Genomic DNA, 15773 nt, shown 5'->3' with positions numbered 1-15773 from the left:
CTTCACAGATGTCAGCAGATGCTGAAGTTAATCTGTTTTTGAAAAAGATCTAGAAACTAGCCAGCCAAATTATTGTGTCTAATTGTAGACACATAAGTTTAAAGTGTAATTGATGACAATTAAAACTGGACAATAAAGATATATAAATAAAATGAGATAGACAGGGAGAATGAAAATAGCAATCAAATGTTATGGACAGGGGGCATGAAAATTAGGAAAGCAACATTTGGTCTGAGATATAAGTTGTAACCTAACAGTTGTCACTGTGAAAGTCACACATGTACAAAGCCTGGTCTGGGTGAATAGTGACAGTGAAGGGCACACTGACAGGTTTCTGTCTGTAATTTAATTATTCCAAGATGTCCTTATGTGTATGTTATATAATGCAGTCAGAAGGGAAGAAGAAAGCAGCTTTTTTTTTGAATTGGCAATTTTTGCAAATATTATGCTTCTGCCCATAAATGAACTGATTCTAATCTTATTCTATGTCTATGATTAAATATCACAATATAATTTATCTTTAATATGTATCCACAGTGACTTCATTATGTAAATGGATAAACTCTCCTTGCAGCTCTGCTTTTAGATATAGTTTTGGACTTGACCAGAGGATACATGTTGGAATCTTACCAGTTCACATGGTTTTTCTTTTCCTCTGTCAGATACGCACACAAACATGTGAGCAGTATCTCTTCCCAGAGTATCAGAGAGAACATATGCACTGTATTTGTTCGAAGCTTTAAAAATAATGACAAACAGAGGAGCAAGCTCAGACTACTGAATATCATACCAAAATTACGTGGGTTTAATTGTACAGTGAATATACTAACATGTCAATATTGTTATTTCTTGATCAAAGTGAAAGCTACTAAGTATGAAAATCCCCTACGTGTTTCTTAATTCTTTAAGTGTTCACTTAATTCTGTTTGTTTTTAATAAACTTTAAAAATACTTTATTGGGTAACTGACGCTTACACTTTTGTTATGAGAGACAGAACAAAAGAATACAGATATTAGGATCTTCCTAAATGTTTCATTAACTGAGCTGAAAGAAATTAAAGGGATTATTTCTTAATAGTGAGGACTGTTTAAACTGACAATGAAATCTAACCAGATTATGGTTGTTTTTCAGAGCAACTGATCCTAGTTACTGCTGCTTTTTAGCTTCTAAGGTAGTGACAACAGTATTTTCTCCGTACCAGCAATTGAATGGTAGTTCAGAGACACTTTGTAAAAGTGTGTGGGTTTAGCTTACTTTCAGCTATGAAAGCACTGTTATTCTAGGGACAGGTGGAACTTATTAATTCTTACGGGGTGGAGAAATGTCATCTTTTGGAAGCTGCTGGTGAGCAAAGGAAAATGTGGGAATGGCCAAGTATGGAGAAAAATTCTAAATGGGTGTTTATGGACTTAGATTCAAGGACCACTGAAGCTAATGTGAACTTTTCCATTTAATTCTTGTTTAACATATGAAAGGCAGATGAAACAAAGTGATCTCCCACTCTTTCAAAGATTTCAATGGCACATAGTCTAGATGGAGGTCTGTAACAAGTGGTGCTCCCCAGGGGTCAGTGTTAGGTCCAGTCCTGTTCAACACATTCATCAATGACCTGGATGAAGGGACAGAGTGCACCGTCAGGAAGTTTGCTGATGATACAAAACTGGGAGAAGTGGCTGACACACCAGAAGGCTGTGCTGCCATTCAGTGAGACCTGGACAGGCTGGAGAGCTGGGCAGGGATTAACCTTATGAAGTTCAACAAGGGTAACTGTAGGGTCCTGCACCTGGGGAGGAATAACCCCATGCACCAGTACAGGTTGGGGGTCGACGTGCTGGAGAGCAGCTCTGTGAAGGACCTGGGTGTTGTGGTAGACAACAAATTGGCCACGAACCAGCCATGTGTTCTTGTGGCCAAGAAGGCCAATGGTATCCTGGGGTGTATCGAGAACAGTATGGCCAGCAGGTTGAGGGAGGGTCTCCTCCCCCTCTTCTCTGCCCTGGTGAGGCCACATCTGGAGTACTGCATCCAGTTCTCGGCTCCCTGGTTTAAGAAGGACAGGGAAGTACTGGAGAGGGTACAGCAAAGAGCTACAGGGATGATTATGGGGTTAGAACACCTCTCTTACAAAGAGATGATGAGGGGCTTGGGGCTTTTTAGCCTGGAGAAGGGAAGACTAAGGAGGGATCTTATCAATGCTTATAAATACTTAAAGGGCGGGTTTCAGGAGGATGGGGACAGTATCTTTTTCAGTGGTGTTCCGTGACAGGACAAGAGGTAATGGGCACAAACTGGAGCATAGGAAGTTCCATCTAAACATGAGGAGGAACTTTTTTATTTTGAGAGTGGCAGAGCACTGGAACAGGCTGCCCAGAGAGGCTGTGAAGTCTCATTCTCTGCAGATATTCAAAACCTGCCTGGACGCTGTCCTGTGCAGCCTGCTCTAGGTGATCTTGCTCTGGCAGGGGAGTTGGACTAGTTGATTGTCAGAGGTCCCTTCCAACCCCTAACATTCTGTGATTCTGTAAATACTTAAGAATACACTTTAATTTTGCCCTTCCTCAGGGCTTTCATGTTCAATGTAATGCAAGATAGGAGTTCCATAGCTAAATATAAACATCAAGATTTAGAGAAGAATGCTTAATATTAAGGTCTCTGTAAATCAGTGCTAAATGAGCTCATCAGTTGAACTGTTTGTTAAATATTTTAAAAAGTGTATCTAAAAATCAAATTTTATCCTGCTGGCTATAAGATTATCTGTAGTATCCTTCTGTATTATACCTGCTAATGGATGCTGTAGTATAAAACTGTTAGTGCAAAAGGCTTTGAAAACAATCAGCCTGAAAATAGTTCATAAAAACCTAGAAGAGTGGCATTATTCTCAGCAAGATGAAGAATAGAAAACCACAAGCAGTAAGTGCATTCTTTCTACTTCACTACATTTTACTTCCTCTCTGTTAGAGTTCTGGATTTTTGACAAAGTTAATTTAAAAAAAGAAAAGAAGAAAAAACCCCAGCCAATTCCCTTTCAAAATACCAGTATCACGCACAGAAACTAACATTTGTCAAAATGTATAGGCACTGGCAATCTAATTATTTTTTTCTCTTAATTTCATCTTTTTCTTTCTTATAAAACATGGGCTGAATCAAGCAAGTAACTCAAAGAAAAATCTCATCCTTGATATTGTTTTTAAGTGATATACATCACTTCTAGATGTCTGGACAAAAGGATGGATGGTTAGATTGATAGACAAGTAGCTTTGTTTTGTTTTATTTTGTTTTGGTTTTCCAGATTTAGCTAATGAGGTAGAAAGTAAAATAAAGACATACTTGAGTTATTTGCTTTGGACTGATCTTCTTAAAACATTAATCTTGCACTGTTCAAGTTAATAGAAACACAGACAATTACATTAGTGGGTTTAAGATCAAGTTCTGGTAACATTGACACTTTTTTCTTGATCATATATGCCTTTGGCTGGGAAAGTTATTTGATGAATAAAGGCTGAGGTAAAAAAAATACAACAGGAAAAAGATCCCCTTTGTCATCTTACAGTACCATCGAAATCGAGTTAATTTTGTTTAATGGACCCAAAATTGTGTCTCATTATTTCTGTTTTACAGTTGAGGAAAAAAATGTGCAATAATGCAAAAGATCAACAATACCAGGGCAAAAGAGAAGTTTGCTCTCCTGTGGCCAGAATAATATATGTTGATTCGATAAATATTTATTATTTTACATCAATGCATTTTAGAAATTTTCTTGGTTGTATGAGGTGTTACGTAAAAGTAGCTTTGGTGTGTCACAGACCCTGAGAAGAAAGATTTAGTAGTCTGATTTGAGCATAGGCTGTTGCCAGGTCCTAGTTGTGCTTTATAATTATGATCTCTTTAGATTATTCTAAAGCCATATAATTAAAATGAGGTAACGCTCAATTTATTTGTGAGCTAAAGCCATCTTCTTAGCGCAACAAACCAGGAAGCAGTTCACTCCTTCCTGCAAACAAGGTACTATAAGAAATGATTTCTCAAGCAAGAGATCAAACACTGTAGTGCCCTAAGTGTACTACAGATCATTGCTCTGGCAGGCTAAGGTTACTTTAGATAAACATCCCTGCCTAAAATGAGATTTGTTCCTGTCTTACAAGACTGTTTTATTTATTGATGGAACAGTTTGTAACTGGAAAAAGGCGTGGATGAGGCCAGATCATTAATCTAAAGAGACAGTTCTTTTAAGGTACAAAGTTAAGGCACTGTTTATTAAAAAAAAAAAAAAAAAACCCACAGAAAACTGTTGAATGTTCCAACCAAGTCTATTCCCAGGCAGACTTATTCTGTTTATAACACTTTGGAATTGCCAGAAGAATCAAGACCAAACTCTGACCAGCTCTGTTGCATAGTTCTTACTGTGCTCCTTATAGCCTTGCTTGATGGGTGGAAGTTAAAGTTAAAAAGAAAAAAGTTTTAAAAGTTAAAAAAAGAAAAGTTAAAGGGCAAAACTTAGGAGCCTTTCTGTCGTGAAGCCTATACACAGTGTCATTCATGCTTCCAATATCCTTGCCTGCAGCAACCTGAGTCTTCTCACTTGTATTGCAAGACATACCTGGGGGAAGTCACCAGGTAAGAGTAAAATTATAGAGGAAGGAAGGCTTCTTTTCTGTGTGTGGAAGTGATATACTGGAATCTACAGATTTCGAAAGGCTTATCCCACCAGAGCCATATCACTGTGCAGATGAATAACTAACTGGATCAACAGGTCCAGAATAGACTGAACACCAGTAATATAAGAACCTGAAAGATGTATCAAATCAGTTTGGGGAATAAGAAGGAAAGGAAGAGGCAATTCCTCCCCTAAGCATTGAGGATCCAGAAGGTCTTTCACTAAGTGCCAATCATGTATGTTCATACTCTCAGGAGTAGAAAGGAAATGTCAGAATGTCACGACGTGGAGAAAATGATGATGAAATATTTGGTGTATCCACATGGATGTGAGTCTTTTCGCCAGAGCACCATCTTATAACCATGTCAAAATACTAACAGTTATAATCAGCTCTAGGAGTGAACAGCCATCTCAATGATTATACAATCCTCCTTTTATTTCCCCAAACCAATTAGCAACACAATCAAGACTTGTTCACTTTCCAGGGATGATCAGAGAGTCTTTTACAGCATTGTCACCAGTGTCACCTGTGGAGAAAATATGGAGCATTGATGAGTTTGTTTTGCCACCATCTTATCTTGAGATAGTTGAAAAAGGGATTCCAAGGTGGAGTTGGACACAGCTTTTGAACTCTGACTACATAACAGGAGACATGGGAAGATACAGTCCCAGATTTCAATCTATCAGCCTTTCTCTCACTCAGTTTGTTTTTTTTTTTTTTAACAGGCTTATGGTATAATCTTTTGACAAAAGCACTGACATGATATGAAGGATCTTATCCACCTTTCAAGAGCCTGGCCAGAAAGAAATTGGCATGTGAGAACTTCAGCATGTGGAAAGGCAGGGACAGCTTCTATGAAACATAGAAGCTTTCTTGTGAAAGAAGGAGGAATGGGGGGAGCAATACACCAAGGAACTGAAACATTTCACCCAGCTTGCCTAAATCCTTGTGCTAAGAGAATAAGAAGGAAGTAAATTTTGTCAACATCATAAATTTTATGAAGCAAGAATTCATCTGTCAGCATTAGTGGAAGGTCCAAGTAACTGGCCACAGGTAACTCTTCATGTTCCAGAGGTTTCCCACAGACAAGCCAAGCGACAAGAGTTGTCTGCAGTTACAGATCAAGAGAATCGGCTAGTCATGCCAGTCACCAGCTCAGCAAGGCAATTAGCAGCCATAAGGATGAGGAAGGTCATGGCTTTGATTTTTTAAAAGTTCTATTTCATGTGGCAATTAGAACGCTTTATTTCTCAGGTGACTTGAAGCACAAAGAAGGTATTTACCCTGTCTTTACTTTCTTTGTCTTTGTTTTCATAATCTGCCTTATCCTAAAAGCAACTTCTGGTTACATTTATCTGAATGAATTGTAGAGAGTTTTAGATGCGTATAGAAGAGAAGAACAACACAAAACTTGGTTTCTTACCATAGCTTTGTGTCTGTCTTAATCTGGCCTAATAAAACTTGACTTTCCTGATATACGCAGACTACAAATAAAGTATGCTCTCTACAGAAATAAGGACTGAACTACGTAAGGATTTTTTTCTCTTTTTAAAAATATTTTAAGGGATCAAGAATCACAGAATGTTAGGGGTTGGAAGGGACCTCTGATGATCATCTAGTCCAACTCCCCTGCCAGAGCAAGATCATCTAAAGCAGGTTGCACAAGACTGGATCCAGGAGAGTTTTGAATGTCTGCAGAGAAGGAGACTCCACAACCTCTCTGGGCAGCCTGTTCCAGTGCTCTGTCACCGTCACATTGAAAAAGTTTTTCCTTATGTTAATGTGGAACCTCCTATGCCCCAGCTTGAACCCGTTACCCCTTGTCCTGTCATTGGACATCACCGAGAAGAGCCCGGTTCCATCCTCCTGACACTCGCTCTTTACGTATTTATAAAGATTAATGATGTCACTCCTCAGTCTCCTCTTCTCCAAGCTAAAGAGACCCAGCTCCCTCAGCCTTTCATCGTAAGGGAGATGTTCCAACCCCTTCATCATCTGTGTGGCTCTGTGCTGGACTCTCCAGCATTTACCTGTCCTTCTTGAGCTGAGGCGCCCAGAACTGGACACATTATTCCAGATGGGGCCTCACCAGGGCAGAGTAGAAGGGGAGGAGAACCTCTCTTGACCTACTGACCACACCCCTTCTAATACACCCCTGGGAGTCCTGGTGGACAACAGGTTAACCAGGAGCCAGCCATGTGCCCTTGTAGCCAAGAAAGCCAATGGTATCCTGGGATGCATTAAGAGTGTGGCCATCAGGTTGAGGGAGGTTATTGTCTCCCTCTACTCTGCCCTGGTGAGACCGCATCTGGAGTCCTGTGTCCAGTTCTGGGACCCCCGGTTCAAGAGAAACAGGGAGCTACTGGAGACCGTCCAGCAGAGGGCTACAAAGATGATGAGGGGACCGGAGCATATCTCCTATGAGGAAAGGCTGAGAGACCTGGGGCTCTTTAGCCTGGAGAAGAGAAGACTGAGAGGGAACCTTGTCAACACTTAAAAATATCTGAAGGGCGGGTGTCAAGAGGATGGGGCCAGGCTCTTCTCAGTGGTGCCCAGTGACAGGACAAGGGGGAATTGGCACAAACCTGAGCACAGGGAGTTCCACCTCAACATGAGGAGGACCTTCTTTACATTAAGGGTGGCAGAGCACGGAAAGAGTCTGCCTAGAGAGGTTGTGGAGTCTTCTTCCCTGGAGATATTCAAAATCTGCCTGGATGCAGTCCTGTGCAACCTGCTCTAGGTGAACCTGCTTTAGCAGCAGGGTTGGACTTGATGATCTCCAGAGGTCCCTTCCAACCCCTACCAGTCTGCGATTCTGTGGAGTGCCCTATTTTCTTAAGTACATGAGTTCATATCCCAAAAAAACTGCTTCACAGTGCATTAATTGATTTCCTAGTTTACCTGTCATGTCAGAGACCAAGGATCAAAGCTAACAGTGAGCAAATTTGTCAGTTCTCTGGAGGTCATGTCTGTAGTTTTAGAATTACTCTGCTATTCATTCAAAACATGCATTCTTTCACTACTTCTACTTTTAAAGTAGATGAGTTGTGCTACACATTAATACAGGAAGAAAACTTCAGCTAATAGTGCTATCATACCAATTCCTACCAGAATTATTAAATTTACTGCGAAACATTTAATTTGCTGCTCTTTAATGCTTATTTTATTTTCCAATTTCAAAAAAATATTTCGTCACCTGCTTCTTGTGCCACTTCACATTCTCAGTGCCATATTTTTGCCACTACAGCTTCGATGTCACAGAAATAATCAGTGCATCATTACTGTTGGGAAGTGGGACTGGAAAAATCATTTAATTTCAAGTAAGAGAATATTTGGCTAGCTAACATGTATGCTAACATGTGCAACGTTCATATTGATTCATGTTCTCTTTATCAGAAACCATTGACTGAATCTGAATCATTCCCAGACAATAGTCCTCTTTTCTTGGATCTGCATTACTGTTGAGCTGGCTAAGTTAATGTGTTTATTTAATATGTATTTTCTGTGAGGACATATTATTGGACTTAGTCCCTCCAAGATGGAAGTCTGCTGTCGTTTTGGTCCATATTCTTTAATCAGTCCAAGTCAGTAGTTTGAATATCTTGTAACACAGATCTCAGGGCACTGGAACATAAAACCCTTCTAAATTCATTGGGATATGGCTCCCAGAGAAAGCATGCAACTATACCTTACATTTGCAAAACTTGATGGTTTCCCTACATACTTCAGATGCAAAAGCCAAAGGTCCCAAACTTTGCTGAGCATAAACAGCAGTGGGAGCATGGAGAATCTCTAACACCTCTGAATCAGGCTGAGCTACCAATGTTCCGTCACTCCTTATTAACCTTACAGAAGATTATGTTGTCATAAATGAGTAACTTTTACTATTCAGAAAGGTATAGAATTACACACTGTTGTGCAATATTGCCCTCTTTGGAGATTTGCTTGTGGAGATACTTACGAGAATGACCTTTAGATTTACCCATTTACTAGTTGTAGAGCATTTAGATTAGGCTGTGCTGAGTTCTGGATAATGTTAGAGTACAGATAAATTCTGCGAAGTCCTTGTCGATTTCTCTGACTGATCCAGAAAGAATAAAAATAGGTAATTAACTCTGCTTGCTCCTCTTTCACTAGATTTTATTCTAATAAAATCTAAACAGCTGTAGGTAACTACAGTGTACAGTACATGGCCTGTGTGCACATAAGAGATCTTATTGTAGTGAATACAAAACACATTCATCTAATAAATGGTAATTCAAAACAACTAAAGTAAAACAAACACTGATACATTTTTCTTTAAAGAAAATAATTTTCACAGGAAAAAAAAAAAAGAAAAAAAAAAGCATAGTTGACATATCACCAGAGATGCTCAGGGTCTTTAGAATTAGAGATTATAAAGATAATGATAGATTGTCTCCATACATTCTCAGCAAAAAGGAGTAGGAAAAAGGATATATTTCAAATCTGCAAGCTGTTATAAGGATTTTATTTATTTTTCTCTTGCTATAATGCCTTTGGGACTGAAATTCATATCTTCTTCATCTCAATTTTTTGGAATAGTTTCCTATCATTAACACTCCTGCAGCAACATAGCTAACAGGAAGAAAAAATTTCTCCTACTAATAAATGTTTAAGAAATGCTTAGTTAAATTGTCAGGATTTACTCAAAGGATTGGGAACAAATGTGTGTTTTAATAGAGTATCAGACTAACTATAACATCAAAGGCTCTTGAGATTAATATGCAATAATTCATTGACGACCACAGTCTTACTGTCTGTGAAACAGATGGAATTAAAGGCATAGACACATCTGGATTAGTTTAATCATCTCTCAGTTATAACAGGGAATGAAGGAGACAACTAACTAAATTCATTTTTGTTATTTATGAACATCTGGAGTTTCTGACCATTCTAACTGTAAATAATATCTAATCCAAAATCTTTCACATTCTGATTATTACAAGAATATATCCAAAGATCTAAAGAGAAGAACTAAGGGACGATAGCAATAAAACACAGTGACATTAGGAACGAATTAACTGTTAAACAAGAAATAAGCCTAGCTTCCTGTCTAATCAAGATGTATGTAGTCAAAGGACATATATGATAACAGTGATGCTGACAAGACTGGTTGTTCATCCAACAGATTTGCACTGTTTTAGTAGAAATATGACTTTTGGGTAGTGAATATTTTCTATGGGATTCCCCATAAATAAGAAAGATTGTTTCCCTTTTTTGTTCTTCAGAGAAAAGCTTAACTTTTCTTCTGAAGAAAATGTCAATTGCCTGTAATAATAGTCTGAACTGACTGAACATTTGGAAGATGAACATATTTGAACTGCTGAATGATTGGGATGATCAGTGATTTGCTGCTAGAATATTTTATATTATAAAACTATTTAGGACCCCTTGTCTCCATGCTGTCTGCCAATCATCTCCCTACAAACAGGATCTTAATCAACTCCGAGTACCAGTGTGAAGAGCTCCAAGATTTCCTCTTTCTGCTATGTCTTTATTCACTTCATTCAGGATTACTGAAGTTTCAGTATCTTCTTTCCTGAAGACATCTTCTTGAATGTAGAGATAAGCTTACTGCCGTTAGTTTTGAATTTGTCATGTTCTGCCTTCCTTAACAACTTTCTATCAAGAATATTTAAGATTTTCCATTTGTGGTAGATGCATAGCCTAGTTTGTGGCAAGGACATGTTCCACACATATTATGTCACTCTTTTGGTAAGAAATCTTCAATGAGGGAAAATACTGTGACTTAGGTAAATTGTATCCCTCTAAAAATATATGTAGAAAAAAAAAGCCTTTTGTTTGGTGGGGTGTTTTTTGTTGTTGGGGTTTTTGGGTTGGGTTGTTTATTTTTGGGGGGGGGGGGGGAGGGGCAGGGATTCAGCAGAGAAAAAGGCTCCTGGATATTTTTGGTTCAGACAATGAGGGGAAATGGGCACAAGCTGCAGTAAGAGAAATTCTGACTAAATTTTAGGAAAAATTCACAATGAGGCTGCTTGAACACGGGAACGGGTTGCCTGGAGCAGCTGTGAAAATTTCTATACCTGTGGATATAATAGAATTCAAAACTAATTTGTATAGGACACTGAGCAACCTGACCTAACTTTGAAGTTGGATCCAACTTTGAAGATGGTACTGCTTTGAGGAGGAGAAGTGGGTTTGGACCAGATGACCTACAGAAATACGTTCCAAGCTGAATTTCTTTGTAATTATTATTTAGTTCAATTTATCTTTGATGTGTCACTAATCAATTCCATTTACTACAAGTGGATATTATTACAACCATATTTTTGCAACTTGCAATAAAAGTTAAAGTGTTTTCTTATGATTAAATTTTAATTTTTCTATTGTAGCTCCTACCTCCTCAATAGATGGCAGTAGTAAAGTTTGAACATGAGCTTTTCATAACAAAGCACAGCCTTGGGACATTTTTATTAAATGAATAACTGAATTTACAAACTATGGCAATGGACTATTACCCTTTTTCTGAGGGTAAGTTATAAAGAGAGTACAACAAACACTTTGTCATCGTATTATGGTTGGAATATTAGCTATAATTATTTCCCTCTTCAACTTTTTAAAAATTATTAACATAATATTCTCGTACAGATGGAAAAATCTAATAAATATAACATGAAAATATTTCAACATAAAATGTTGTGCCTCATACTTATGAAATAGAAATGGGGAATTACTATACGTAATTACTGTTACATGTTGTGAATACAGGTTTGAGCAGAATAAACCCACAAATTCCTGTGTGTGTGCACCTGCATGCCTGTCTTTTTCTTTTTGGACAAGCAATTTGATTATTATTTTTCAATGGGATTTACAAAAGTGCATTGAAAATTTGAAAGATTATTTTAGCCAAAATTTCCTACTGGCAGAGAATCCATGCTTTTCAGTACCTACTGATTAATGAAAAATTCCTATTTTATTTTTTATCCTTTATCTACAACAGTGTGAGGAAAGGAGAATAGATTCAATAACATAGCAAGCTTCTCAGTGATGTGCAAAATCAAATTCCTTGAACAGTTTCAACTGTATTCTAAAGAAATTCTCTGACTCTCATGTCCAAAATAGTGTCATATAAATGAATGTGAATAAGGTCCCTCACTGTTGTAATTTCCAGGACCATGTAATCTACTTCTGGACCCAGTAATTTCACCTTTTTTCTCTTTGTTTCCTTTGTTTTTTTTTTCTGGGATTTTTTTTTTTTTTGGACATATTTAAGTTATAGTTCTCTTTTCCTAAGCCTGCTCTTAAAACCTTTTCTTTATCCCAGCCTCTGTTTGAAACATATGTTGATTTAATTTGTGTTGTGCAATTACTCTACAAAGACAATCCAAAACCCCTCTTCTGTATGCTTGATAACTGCCTGGTATTTAGTACTCCCTCTAGTATTTTGTTTCAGTAAACTTAACATATTTGCAGCTGGTTTCCCTGTCTGTATCATTTATGCAGATGAGAAACATCAAAAGATTTGGAGTTATAGCACCTGTTGGACTTTCCCCTGTATTTATGCACAGAGTGGCACATTTCCGTTTGACATGTAATCTGCTTTCTGTTTCAAAATAGTTTCCTTTCCATTGACACATTTGCTTCTCAATAATTCCCTCCCCATCTCTTCTTTCTCTATCAGAAATCCCCACTCACCACAAAGGCATAGAAAGGACATGAATAAAAAACTTGTGCCAGATGTATGCCAGATTTACATCCTTCAGAGGAATTTGCAAAAGAAGTACTAATTATAGTACTCACTGTGCCTGTCTCCAATTTTTTTAAAAGTTTTACTAACTTTATCATTACAATTACAATCAATGTCATGATACACTTTGTTCACAACAACCCCATGCAGCACTAAAGACTTAGGGAAGAGTGGCTGGAAAGCTGCCAGGCAGAAAAGGACCTGGGGGTGCTGGTTGACAGCCAGATGAACATGAGCCAGCAGGGTGCCCAGGTGGCCAAGAAGGCCAACAGCATCCTGGCCTGTATCAGAAATAGTGTAGCCTGTATTAGAAATAGTGTGGCCACCAGGAGTAGGGAGGAGGTTGTGCCCCTGTACGCAGCACTGGTGAGACCAGACGTTGAGTACTGTGCCCAGTTTTGGGCACCACAGTATGAGAAAGACATTGAGGTCCTGGAGCGGGTCCAGAGAAGGGCAACAAAGCTGATGAGAGGTCTGGAGAACAGGTCTTATGAGGTTTGCCTGAGGGAATGGGGGTTGTTTAGCCTGGTGAAGAGAAGGCTGAGAGGAGACCTTATTGCTCTCTACAGCTACCTAAAAGGAAGTTGTAGTGAGGCTGGTGTTGGTCTCTTCTCCCAAGTAACTAATGACAAGAGGAAATGGCCTCAAGTTGTGCCAGGGGAAATTTAGATTGGATATTAGGAAAAATGACTTTACTGAAAGAGTGGTCAGACATTGGAACAGGCTGCCCAGGGAGGTGGTGGAGTCACCATCCCTGGAGGTGTTCAAAAGATGTATAGATGTGGTGCTTAGGGACATGGTTTAGTGGTGGACTTGGCAGTGTTAAGTTAATGGTTGGACTTTATCATCTTAAAGGCCTTTTCCAACCAAAATGGTTCTACGGTTCTATGATTATTACTGCCAATAAACTTTTCCCTTTCTATAGCCCACTAATGTTGCCATAGCCCATGAAGTTCCACTAATTTTCTTTTGACCACAAAAAATATTCTATTCCTTGATACATTAAATAATTGTATATGTATTGAGTTGCAAAACAGTTTGCCTCTGTCTATGCTTCTGTGCAGAACAATTGTCAGAGAACCTTAAAGACCACATTTTCTATCAATCCCATGCTATTTAACTTAGATGGCCTTTGACTTGGAGACTATCCTAAAGACAATATGTGTTCCACAATATACTTTCTCCTATCCCATTTAGAATGAGCTCAAGAATTTTCTTCATGGAAGGGTGAGCCTTAGCACTGTTTGATCGCCCTTAAATCTTTCACAGCTTTTGTGTACCTGTAAAAGCAAAAACATAAGATTGGGTGAAAGTCTTTCCTACCTGATCTTTAACTTCACATCGTGCAAAGAACGATGGACTCTGTGGGCCTAGTCTGCTCACAGGAGAACTCTGAACGTGAGATTATGTGTTTGGGAGGCGCCTCGGGCTTCAGAGATAGATGCATGTATGGAATCAATGCCAGCTAAACAGTATTTTAGAGTTAGGAAAATTCGAAGAATTTAAGTGAGAAGCATGCTTTCTCACACTTTCTCCCGTGCTCCAAAACCTCATTTCTTACTTATTCCAAAAGATCTTACCAAAACATGACGGGTCTGGTTAGTACGATGATAGTAAGTGAGAAACACTGCCTGGTTTATGACATCAAATATTCTATGACATTTATGAAAGAGCAGAATGACCTGATCATGGGTCTCAAAATAGTATTTATACTCAGAACATGGTTTTATTTTTTTTTCTCTGCTCCTTTTAGTCTTTTGCCTGGATCATGAGTAGTTTCCCAGGTTTCTGTCTTGTGATCTAGACACTACCATGCAGGACTGAGTCTTCACAGTTTTTCTACTTGTGCATTAAACTGTTTACATTTGAGTGCTACCACAATACAAGCACACAAAAATGCCAGGAATAATCTCAGCTTTACATTTCAGAGAAAATATTTCTAAAATATTTCTGAACAAGATGTTATTCTAGTTCTGATTGACATTTATGAATTTATAACACTTGTAGGATATTTTAAATGACAAACTCTCACTCTCAACTGTCTTTAAAAAGTTTATTGGACTTACTTTCTTTGCTTTTTATATTTATATGTCATAGTATGTTTTAGGAGGTCTTTTATCAATTTTCTTTATAATTAACAGGAGATTTTCAAAAAAGGACTTAGTTTATATCTGTTTATATTAAGTCCAGGAAGAAGAAATGCTTCACAATAGCAATGTGAAATTCCTATTCTATTTTAGGCACCTTTTAAATTAGAATTTTCTTATGAATTGTGTACATGCTACTAAATTTTAGATTAACCTTTCAGCTGATTATAGCAGCTCTAAAAAATGCAGGAAAGAAATATTCAAGCAAATAGAAAAGGACAGAATCCTCAGGAGTACATTATATTTGATATAACATCAAATAATGTTGCATATTTAGTAATTTGGTGTCTTAAAATATTCATATTGAGTAAAGATGTGCATATTATTCAACAAAAGTTGGGCCTAAGTAGCCACAAGACAGCAGAAAATTTCATCCACTCTATCAGCTTCAGCTTTTTCTTATCCTTGTTCACATTATATTAGGAATTCATTTCAGATGCAATGAGCTGTTTACTCTGACAAACTGTGCCAAAAAGTCTTAATCTAAAAATACATCCAAATCTGTGCTGCCTATTAATAGGATGCAAGTGTGAAATCTAATGTAAAACATTTATATTCTTCCTAATGCAACACAGATTTTAAAGCACATTGCCAGTACTATTTGGATGTATGTACATATGCCTCATCATGATAAGCAAATATTTTTTAGAAGTCCATAGGCGCTTGACTTCAATGAGTTTGCACATGGTATAAGTCGGAACAGTATAGGCCCCAGGAGTATTTATGAGGCAAGATTTTCTGTAAATTGGAACTTTTCTATGTAATTCCACTGTTTGTCGACTAAGTGAAATACAAAAGAAAAAAAAAAAAGGATTAGCTACAGATTAGCCACTTTCCAGTTTTCAGCAAAGATCTACAGTGAGAAAGAAAGTATTTGACTACTTTTTTCATGCTTACTTACCATGAATGATTTACTCTGTATAAAATGGAGTTTAAAACTCGTTTTATATATTAACAAAAGATATAAAGATTTGAATGATTTTGTCACAAAATCATCCAGTTCTATAAAACAATTTCCAAGGCATTTTTTTCCCATGAAATAACGTATTTTTGGAAAATACAGAAATATTTCCATGCCTTTTGTTTGCATACCATTTATTTGTAGAAATTGGACTGGTATTTATTGCTTATTTCAAAAAAGCTTGGTAAAATTGCTAGAAAAGATTTAGAATTGAAAGCAATTGCTTTCTATTCAAGCAATAATAGTCTTGGCTGACAGAGTTTTACACTGAAACCACTGT

The sequence above is a fragment of the Leptosomus discolor genome, chromosome 1 (genome assembly GCF_034619465.1).
Source record: "Leptosomus discolor isolate bLepDis1 chromosome 1, bLepDis1.hap2, whole genome shotgun sequence".
Classification (NCBI taxonomy): domain Eukaryota; kingdom Metazoa; phylum Chordata; class Aves; order Leptosomiformes; family Leptosomidae; genus Leptosomus; species Leptosomus discolor.
This window is presented reverse-complemented; position numbering follows the sequence as displayed.